Source organism: Grammomys surdaster, unplaced genomic scaffold (assembly GCF_004785775.1).
Source record: "Grammomys surdaster isolate TR1022 unplaced genomic scaffold, NIH_TR_1.0 136, whole genome shotgun sequence".
NCBI lineage: Eukaryota > Metazoa > Chordata > Mammalia > Rodentia > Muridae > Grammomys > Grammomys surdaster.
The window spans coordinates 3,993,702-4,005,170 of record NW_021604594.1 but is presented as its reverse complement, the minus strand read 5'-3'; positions in this window follow the sequence as shown (position 1 = coordinate 4,005,170).

Below are 11,469 nucleotides of genomic sequence, written 5' to 3'. Positions count from 1 at the left end.
TCCTGCCTGTCTCTGTACCAATACCATGTAGTTTTTATCACTATTGCTCTATAGTACAGCCTGAGGTCAGGGGTGGTGATTCCCCAAGAAGTTCTTTTATTGTTGAGAATAGTTCTCAATATCCTGGATTTTTTTGTTATTCCAAATGAATTTGCAAATTGCTTTTTTGTATCTCTATGACGAATTGAGTTGGAATTTTGATGGAAATTGCATTTAATCTATAGATTGCTTTTGGCAAGATGGCCATTTTTACTATATTAATCCTGCCAATCTGTGAGCATGGGAGATCTTTCTATCTTTTGAGATCTTCTTAAATTTCTTTCTTCAGAGACTTAAAGTTCTTGTCATACAGATCTTTCACTTGCTTGGTTAGATTCACACCAAGGTATTTTATATTATTTGTGACTATTGTGAAGGGTGTCATTTCCCTAATTTCTTTCTCAGCTTGTTTATCCTTTGAGTAGAAGAAGGCTACTGATTTGTTTGAGTTGATTTTATATCCAGCCACTTTGCTGAAGTTGTTTATCAGGTTTAGGAGTTCTCTGGTGGAAATTTTGGTTTCACTTAAGTATACTATTATATCATCTGCAAATAGCAGCACGTAATTCTTCCTTTCCTATTTGTATCCCTTTGACTTCCTTTTGTTGTCTAATGGCTCTGGTTAAGACTTCCAATACTATATTGAATAGGTAGGGAGAAAGTGGGCAGCCTTGTCTAGTCCCTGATTTTAGTGGGATTGTTTCAAGTTTCTCTCCATTTAGTTTGATGTTGGCTACTGGCTTACTATATATTGCTTTTAATATGTTTATGTATGGGCTTCGAATTCCTGATCTTTCCAACACTTTTTCCAACACATCCCATGAAGGGATGTTGAATTTTGTCAAATACTTTCTCAGCATTGTGAGATGATCATGTGTTTTTTTTCTTTGAGTTTGTTTACATAGTGGATTACGTTGATGGATTTTCGAATACTGAACCATCCCTGCATTCCTGAGATAAAGCCTACTTGCTCATGGTGAATGATTGTTTTGATGTGTTCTTGGATTCGGTTTGCTAAAATTTTATTGAGTGTTTTTCATTGATATTCATAAGGGAGATTGGTCTGAAGTTTTCTTTCTTTGTTGGGTCTTTCTGTGGTTTAGATGTGAGTGTAATTGTGGCTTCATAGAATGATTGGGTAGTGTTCCTTCTGTTCCTATTTTGTGGAATAGTTTAAAGAGAATTGGTATTAGGTCTTCCTTGAATGTCTGATAGAATTCTGCACTAAAACCATCTGGTCCTGGTTTTTTTTAGTGGGGAGACTTTTAATGACTGCTGCTATTTCTTTAGGGGTTATGGGACTGTTTACATGGTTTATCTGCTCCTGGTTTAACTTTGCTACCTGGTATCTATCTAGGAAATTGTCTTCTTCTGAAGATTCTCTCTTTTATCTCTTGTATTCTGTTGGTGATACTTGAGCCTATGACTCCTGACCTCTTTCCTAGGTTTTCTATCTCCAGGGTAGTCTCTTTTTGAGATCTCTTTATTGTTTATACTTCCATTTTTAGATCCTGGATGGTTTTGTTTAATTCCTTCACATGTTTGGTTGTGTTTTCTTGCAATTCTTTAAGAGATTTTTCTGTTTCCTCTTTAAGGGCTTCTACCTGTTTACCTGTGTTCTCCTGCATTTTTTTAAAGGGAGTTTTTTATGTCTTTCTTAAAGTCCTCTATCATCATCACGAGAAGTGATTTTAAATCTGAATCATGTTTTTCTTGTGTGATGGGGTGTCCAGGACTTGCTATGGTGAAAGAACTGGGTTCTGATGATGCCAGATAACACTGGTTTCTGTTGCTTATGTTCTTTCGTTTGCCTTTCAACATCTGGTTATCTCTAGTTCTACCTGCACTCAGTGTCTCTGACTGGAGCGTGTCTTTCTAGTTATCTTGCTTTTGTCAGAACCCCTCAGAGTTGAGCTATCTCTGTGATGCTCTGATCCTGAGCTCCTGGATGGAAGAGCTCCTGGGACTTAGGCTGCCTCTGGGATCCTGAAATCCTACTGCTCTGAGTGCAGTGGTTCCTCTGCTGCTCTGAATGCAGTGGTTCCTGTACGATGGGTCAGAATATGTTGTCTTCATGGGAACAGACCACCTAGGAGTCTGCCCCAGCCAAAATGACCAAGCAAGAGGCCAAATTATGAACTCTATAGAATTATTGTCTGTATAGCATTACTGCAAGACAGCACATCTTCATTATTCTGCAGAGATCTGCTCCAAAGATTGGGCAAATACCTAGTGATGCTTATATATTTAATAATAACAGGAAAAGCATATTAATAGCAGGAATATTTCCTTTTTTAAAAAAATAATTTATTTATTTGTTCTCAAATCGTAATTCATTCACACAGGGGTTATAAACACAGAAAGGCAGGATGTGGGGAAGGGGATGACACTGGAGTGTGGGTGCTCAGGGGGAATACAGATATCTTTCAGAACCGGGTATCGGCTGGGAGAAGGTTCAGGGGGACAGATCACTATGACTCTGCCTATGACTCATTTGTCCTTCACTAAGTTGGTATTGTCTGCCAAGGGTGCCTATTTACAAGGTCTATGACTACTCGGGCTGGTAAATTTACACAAAAGCTGCCTGTTTACATTAGCTTATAGCCATCTGTTTCAATGTTTTTCCACTGAGACACAAGACTTGGTGTTAGTATACATGTATGACAGGCCTATTGCTGATTTTAGGCCTATGGCTGATTTTAGGCCTTCAGTGTGTAATCAGGGCTGGCCCTGTCATCTCCTCCCTTCTCTAAGTATAGAAGAGATATGGTGATTCTAATTTTGCAAAGGCAGAGATAGAGGCCTGACCTCCAGTAATTGAAGGGGACCTTGTAATGGCTCTGGTCCCCCTGTCGTTGTCCAGTGAGGTATGAGGGCCATAACCATCCCAATGTCTTTTTCCTGGAGAGGGGATACTTTTGACATCAACCCCTATGCAGTCAGGCTTGTCCCTCAGGGAACCCAGAGAGATAGTTTTAACTTTTATTGATATTCCCTTGCAGTGCTTAGCCTTGCAGCCTAAGCAAGAATTCAGATCGCCAGTCAGAGGGGGTTCTGGGTGGCCCCTCTCTGCTTGGTCTAGGGGCAGAAGCCCCCTCTTTTAGGTTGGGTGGAGATGGGTTTTGGGAACACCCTGTATAAAGTAACAACCTTATCTTGAGTCTTGTGGTCCTCCATAGCTAACTTATGATAATGTATCTGAATTAGTTTTGCTACCAAATTATTTATCTGTTGTATCACAGAATTAGTCCGCCTATTTGAGGGCCAGGGATCAGCAGAAATAAGCAAAAAGAACCCAAATAATGGTCCCAAGATGGGAAGAAGTAAGGTTGACAACCTTGGAGAGGCTGAAAACCAATTCTTGTACCAGCATTCATCTGTCTCTTTCTCTCTCTGATTTTTCTCAGGGCCTTCACTGACCTATTTCATGCTCTCTTTAACCCTCCCTTGGAATGTTTCCTAAAATGAATTTCTCCTGGGCTTTGCCTATTGGAGAAAATTTGTCATGGATTTTAATCTATGAACCACTCAGCTTGGAGAGGAGTATGATCCAGAGCAACTCTGATCCAGCAGAGGAGTATGATCCAGCAGACTCATCTCAGGAAGATCACTTGCTAGTTATTACCTTCTCTTATGATGGCTCCTGACATAATATAAACAATAAAATTTTATTCTTGTGTGAAGAAGAATGAAACAGCATTTTCAGAAAAAAAAATGTACGGAAGTAGATGAAGGGAGATTTTAATCCAGCAGTGTGGCTGCTCTGGCGAGGGATCACATCCAAATACCTTCTAGGTCTGTGTGATCCTGGTAAAACAATACACCTTTAATCCCTCTCACTGGAATACAGACACACCTTTAGTGCATACCTTTAATTCCAAACAATGACTTCTAATTGAGGGGCAGACAAAGTGACAAACCAGAGAAAGATTTGTTAGAATGAGTCAGAGATAAGATAAACCCAACTCTCATAAGAACAGACAGGAAAGTTAGTCTACTTAAGGGCAGTGCAGGAAGAGAGGTGAAGTTGAGTTTAGTTGAGTTCAAAGCAGTTCAGTTGAATGCAGTCGAATTCAGTTGAATTTGGTGCAGCTCAGTTGAATGTAGTTGAGTTCAATTGAGTTTGTGCAGTTCTGTTCAGTTCCTGTCAGTCTGTGCATTCAGTGCAATTCAGTTCATGGAGTTCAGAGGCAGTTTTCTAAAGCAGAACATTCAGTCAGAATGAATAAAGCCAATTTGAACCACTCAGCTTGGAGAGGAGTATGATCCAGAGCAACTGAATTGAACCAGCAAGCAAGAGTTCAGAAAGAGGTAGAAAGGGTGAGTTTATTCAGCAGTAAGTCTCAGAGGCTGAAACACTCTAGACCTAGGTTAGCAGACAGAGGGTAAGAGCTGAAGCCTTTAGGGTTCTGGCTTGCAGAAGATTAGATTGTATGGAGGCTAGAAGTTTCCAGGCCTAGGCATCAAGATAGTTACATAGAAATGCTCTGGGCTTAGCCCAAGCCATGTATTCATAAATTTTGGGTACAGCTCTTATTTTATCCCTTCCTCTGAAGAAATAAAACCAATGTTTATAAGTAGAGATCATTATATTAAGCAAACTACTACAAATTCAGAATGACAACTATCACATGTTTTCTAGCACACATGGAAAAACATACATAGTATGAAAGTAGAAAGAGATGAATGAGAAGGAATAAATGATAAAAAGGGAGAGGCAAGAGAGAGCTAGAGAAGGTTCTGGAATATATGTGACATGAAAGCAGGAGAACTACTTGGTAAGAGGAAAGAGGACAGTAAGGAATGGGTGGGAGAAATCACAGGGGAGGACAGTGAGGGGTAGATAAAGGCAAAGTGTGTGTGTGTGTGCATGTGTATGTATGTTATATATACCACAACAATCTAGTTATTTTGTATGCTAAGAAATTAATAAGAATGAAGATAATGAAGTGTATACTTTATTTATAGCCAGAAGACTCAAATGAGAAAAATCTATGCAAACTAAAGGCTGACAAGATGGCTCAGCCATTAAAGACTAAGACTTATAACTGAAAAAGATAAGAAAATGTATGTAAAATAGTATAATCTAGTATATCACACTTTACTAAACAAAAGTCTAAAATTTGCATGTATGTAAATAAAAACAGTGATCTACATTTGCATTTCATGATCCCTCCTAAGGAATGTGTTCTGATGTGACATTTGACCCTTTAAATGTTCAAATAAAATCTAACCAAACCTTGGTATGGAGGCAGAGGCAGACAGACCTCTGTGAATTTGAGGCTATTATGCTCTGTATAGTGAATTTCATGACAGTCAGCACCCTATAAAGAGTCTTAGTCTCAAAGGAGCAAAACCAGAAACAAAATCCACCAAACAAATCAAGCCAAAATAGAATCTAACATGTTTCCATGTTTCTTATATATTTGTTTTTGAAGATGAAACATATTTGAGTATGTTATCAGACAGTCTTAAGGTAGCATGGCTTAAGGGAACAAATGGATTTTAAGTAGAACAAATGGATTGAGTAGTTTAAATTATGAAATTTTATGAGACTAATATAAAACTGTAGTTCATCATTAGTTTTCCGTGGTTCATTAGCTACAGTGCTTCAAAGCCAAATGCCACCTGGGTAAGGCTGCACTAGATTATTTTCTGTAGGCTTGTCTATCTTGATAGAGTGCTGACTCTGTTATTCTTGCATCTAATGTATTCAAGTTGGCATGGATGTGAAAGACATAATTCTCATTACATGTGCTAAGCCAGGCAGCGAGGGAAACAAGCCTGACTAAATGCTTGGATTTCACCCAATGGTGCAGCAAACTAATGTTGTTTCAGAAAATGAAAACTGTGTCTGTATTTGTCAGCTCAAATACCCAGGGCTTTGGAAAAAGTCAGCAATAAATGGAGGGCACTGTTCACTGACTTGACCTCTTTTCTTTACAAAGCACTGAGACTAAGTTCTTTGCAGATAAAAGGCACCCATTGTTAATAGCACTGAACACTTGGTGGCTTCTGCTGAAGGACACACTGCACAACATTTTCATTTTAACTTGATGCATTCCTTGGCAGCAGCAGCTAATAAAATTAGATTTAAAAAAGTAGTAGAACAGTTCCAATGGCTCTAGTAGGTCAATCACATCATCAGAGTTATAAAAATTGGCACTTTCCAGAACTTTACTTGCCTTTCCTTATTTTCTACAAACTTTGAATCTTATCTGTTCTTCCATAGTTGTAAAATTATCCCTCTATACTTATGGTTAGAATTACTCATTTTGAGATCAAGTTGGTACTGAAATAATCACTGCATGATTTCAAATTTCTATTTCTTCATCTCCTTAAAACTTTTACATCTTTGGTGAAGGGTGAGGCTAATATTTATCTGTGGGTATAAGGATAGATATCTATAGTTAGGGATTATTCTGGTTTAGTAAAGCAGTGGTTACAAGTTCTTCTCCATAACCTATGACCTATCCAGCTCCTGATACTTGGCTAGGTTTCCAGCATCAGGCATAACATCCCTCTAGTTAAGTGAGTCTTAAATCCAATTAGAGAGCTGTTGGTTACTACCAAGATATGAGTGACACTGCTGCAGCCTGAGGGATATCATGTCATGTTGGCCATTGTTTTAGTTAACAGGCATCATAGACATGCTATAATGGAAAGGCTAAATCTCAACCCTAGACAAAGAACTACAAACAACAAAGGAATGTTGGGAGCAGGAGAAACAATTTTCTCTAGGAAGAGTCCCAAAATTAATATCAATACCAAGTGGGAAATGTATACATATAAGTAACATTATATGTACTGAGTAGGTTGTATATATGTATTTGTTGTAGGAATCTTCCTTGAATAAGCCTTCTAACACCATTGAGAGTGGGAGAGAGGAGATGTATTTGCTAGTGGGCCGAAGCTGGGATAGCTTCTGAAAGGTCTCAGTACCAGGTCCAATTTGTACTCTCATTTTGCACTCTAAAAATCACAAGGTGGGGCAAGGAAGGAAAGAAATCAGATTAGTCAGGTTGTTGAGAACAACAATGTATTGTTTCAGCTATTTCTCCAGGTCATTCCATTCCAAGTAGTGACGTCATGCTGGGCAATAACATTACAGACAATGCTGTAAGTGAATCACTAAATTAAGTCAATAAACCAGTATCTAATAATTGGTATCTCTACTTTGTTCTAAAGAACAATAAAAAAAAATAGGGGCCATTAATTTGAAAGAAATCAAGAAGGTTACATGGAAAAGCTGAAGGGAGAAAAAGTAAATGGAAAAATTAAATAATTATATTTTAACTAAAAAAAATCTCCACTTTTCCTCTTTCTAATTACCTTGACCACTTCACAAAGCTTGTGGAACTCATGATCATTTGTTAGCAAGTATGATAGTCGAATGCCTCTTAACTCTGGATGTCCACATGTAGGAGAATGAAATTAAACATATTTATAAGCTGGAACAAAAATTAGATCCAAGTGGATCAAATGCTTCCGTTTGAAGGCTGAAACACTAGAACTTCTAGAAGAAAACATGCACAGTACCCTACAAGACATAGATGTAGGAAAGGACTTTCTGAATAGGATTCCATTTACCCAAGAATTACGGTCAACAACTGATAAGTAGAACTTCATAAAACTCAATGCTGAGGCACCACTCCATCCAATGAAGAAGAAGCTCACAGAATAGGAGAGAATCTTTGTCTGACACAGAGTTAATATCCAGAATGTACAAATAAGTAAAAAACAAACAAATAACCCCCCCAAAAAAAAACCCAGAGTGAGAATGAAACAAATAAACCAATCCCTGAAAACATGCATATAAGTAACCTTATACAGGCTGAGTAGGTTGTATTTAGGTATGTAATAACAATTAATAAAAAAAAGAGGCCATGAATTTGAAAGAGAGCAAAGAGAGATATATGGGAGGATTTGAAGGGAAGAAAGAGGAAATGATGTAATTATATTACAATTTCAAAAGACATCAAAGAAGTAAAAGACAAAACACAACAAAACAAAAAAACAAGGATAGGTCTACAATCAGAGATTTCTCAAAGGAAGATATAAATACCAATCCCCCCTCCAAGTTTTCATCATCATTAGCAGTTAGAGAAACGCAAATTCAAACAACTCTCACTCATTTTGGCTAGGGTACAAACTATTGCACCTACTCTGGAAATCAGCATGGAGAATCCTCAAAAAACTAAAAATAAATTTACCATATAACCCAGCTATACCACTCCTTAGCCTATGCCCAAAGGACTCAGTCTTCTCTATAAACACTTGCTCAACAATGTTTGTAGATTCCTATGTAGCCAGAAAGTGGAAACAACCTAAGTGTCCTTTAACAAATGGATAATGAAAATATCACACACACACATGTACACATGCACACACACACAGACATGCACGCACAGACACACACACGCACATGCACATGTACACACACACTGGAATTGTATTCAGCTGTAAAGAAAAATGAAATTGCAGGTAAATAGTTGGAATTAGGAAAGATCAGCCGGTTCTAATTGGTAAATAAAGTTGCCAGTGGCCAATGGCTGGTCAGGGAGGTGTAGTGGGGATTTTGAGGTTCCTTTGCAAGGAATTCAAGGGAAGAGGAGACCATCATTGCCAGGGAGGAGCAGGTCCTGTTTGGATAAATGTAGGATAGAGAGACAGAGACACTGCCAAGATGTAAGAGTCTGGGGTCGTGGCTCACAATGGCTGCAGGCCTGAGTCCGTGGCCGCCAGGATGGAGAATAGATTTTAGTAATAATTCAAGAATATTGGAGAGGAGAGTATGTTAGCTGAAGAGAGCTTTGGAAGAGCCCAACCATTGCACTGTTCAAGGCATATTAAAATAGAAGGCGGCACGTGTGTGTCTTTTATTCATAGATCCAAAACATTTTTGTGAGTAGCGAGGAGCATGCGCACGCACCCCGTGGAGGTTAGAGTGGATTAATTTATTACTGCTTCAATTTGCTTTCATGCTTCTTTGTCTTTTGAGGCCTTTTTGTGTTCTGGATGTTAATCTCCTATTGAATATGAGACATTGCTGATGACGTTACGTGCTGAGGACACAGGACTTGGAGGAATGAGCTGGAGCTGACCCGGGAGCCTCCTTTTAGAGGACCAGTCCTCACAGTGGTGCTGTACAAATTGCCAAGCTGTGCAAACTACCGAGGGAGAAAAGCAATAAATATTACTATCCAGATGTAAAACCTACGAACCACAACAATCACTGGCCTAACAAGATATTCTCAATGGTTCAATAGTTGTACTTTTATCTTTGAGGTAACCAACACTCTATTTAGACTTAAGATTCAGTAGGATGAAACTTATGGGTAGTACTATAAACCTAGCCAACTGCCTGTGATTGAAGAGGTAACAGGCCCTACTATTGCTATTTTCCAACACCAATGCAATTTTAAAATGTATTCTAAATATGTATTTTATGCCTACAGATAAGTGTAGTTCTCATCCCTCATCAAAGATAGATGGAGACTGTTATAGAGATCCACAAGTGGTGGTCAAAATGTAGATACTAAGTGACCATGGAGTGTTCAACACAAACTGGTACATCTGAAATGTAACCTCTACACGTAAGACTCAGAAAAGATCGTGAAGTGGGAGGGGGAGTGTGGGCAAAGAATTGTAAAAGCCAGAGGGCCAAGACTCCTGCAACATGATAGTGTCTTCTAGACATGAAAGGGAAGCTGAACAAGTGCAATTTCAATATGGTCACCTAAATAAAACCTCTACAACATCAGCTGACATCCCAGCACAGATGGGGAGTTCTCACAAGGTCCCACCCCCTAAATGAAGACCTATAGGAAATCAATGGATACTGAGAGAAAGATGACCTATCTTCTCCAGGGCTGAGCTATCATCCGGTCCCAAGTGGTCAGCCCTAACACATGTACACAGGACCGACATTGAATGGACTTAGTAGGTGTGACAGTGCCTGCTTGTTTATGATAATAATGTAACAGCAGCTATAAGATTATAGGAGAAGAGGTCTTAAATTTAAGAGGGGATGGGGGAGACAAAGGAGGAGTGTTAGACTGGGGACGGAAATGGTGTAAATACATTCCTTGTGAAGAAATTTTCAAAAGACAAAAAATTTAAGTAAAAAAACCAAAAAGGCAAAGAAGAAAAAAATAGCTTAAAATTTAATTTTTTAAAATATCGGAGATTTTACTAGGTTTGTAACAAAGAATCTTTGAGGAAATGATCTACCTGTGGTTTGCCTGTGTGTGCCAAAGTCCATTAAAATTATATCAGGAAGACACATGAAGAGCCAGGCTTCCAAGGGCTTGTTGTTATGTATTATGAGCCAAAACATGGATTTTTAAAATGAAACAGATTTATTTAATAATAGACTGAACAGAACAATAGGAGTCACAGCAAGGGATAAGTGGAGAACAGGTGGCAATATACGATAATCACTGTGCCAAGCGGAGGGCGTAGATGTGAGTATTCATAGGTATCAATCAATACAGGAGCCTCACAGCATTATCTGCTTGGTGATAAAAGCACCTACACACTGCATTTCTGTAAGGACTGTGGCTTACTTACTGCATATCGTCCGACCACAAAATATTGACTGTAGTTCTTAGCAGGAAATGCTAGATGCAAGTATGTTTGTTTCTGTTTCTTTATAGTGGTGAGTGAACCCAGAGACTCACACGTGCCAGACAGGGACAATTTCTCTTGTTCTATTTTTTTTTAATAGCAGATTAGTCAGAAATAATTTGTGTAACGTTGAGCTTACCTACTTGGCTTTTTGTGTATTTAGAGGAGAATTGGGTGTTTCCCCGATCTCCTGGATCGTCAGCTGATTGGATCCGTGAGGGGAGTGGGAGCGGAAATGTTTTCTTTTATAATGGAGAAATGTCACTAAAGTATTCAACGTGTATGTTGGAGATGCCTTGGAATTGAACCAGAACCTTATTAGCAGTGACTTTTGTAATGGTACTATCTGCTGGTTTAAAAACCGATGAAGCAGGGATAAAAGACAACATAAACCAGAGAGGAATTAAGGGGTGGGAGCCAGGATGATAAAGTATTACTTAACAAACTCAGTTGCTCAGTGGATTGAAATCTCGATAGCAAGTCTGTACAGAGTTTTCTGAGGGTGTTAACTAACATTGGTCTCAAACATTTGACTCATCTACATAGACATAACGTTTTTCCTCACTACTATACAAGTCCCCCTAAGTTTAGTAGTAGCAAGAGTGTTTGTTGCTGGAGGGACTCAAGGGTGTCATCTGTGGATGCCATCACTGGCTTGTCTCAAAAGCCTCCAGTCAGATGTTGTGTCTGGATAAAGGCAGCTTTGTGGCCTGAGGTAGGCCCAAGGAAGATGACATGTCAGTTTCCGTCTAACCAGCAGCAGCAGCAGCAGCAGCAGCAGCAGCAGCAGCAGCAGCAGCA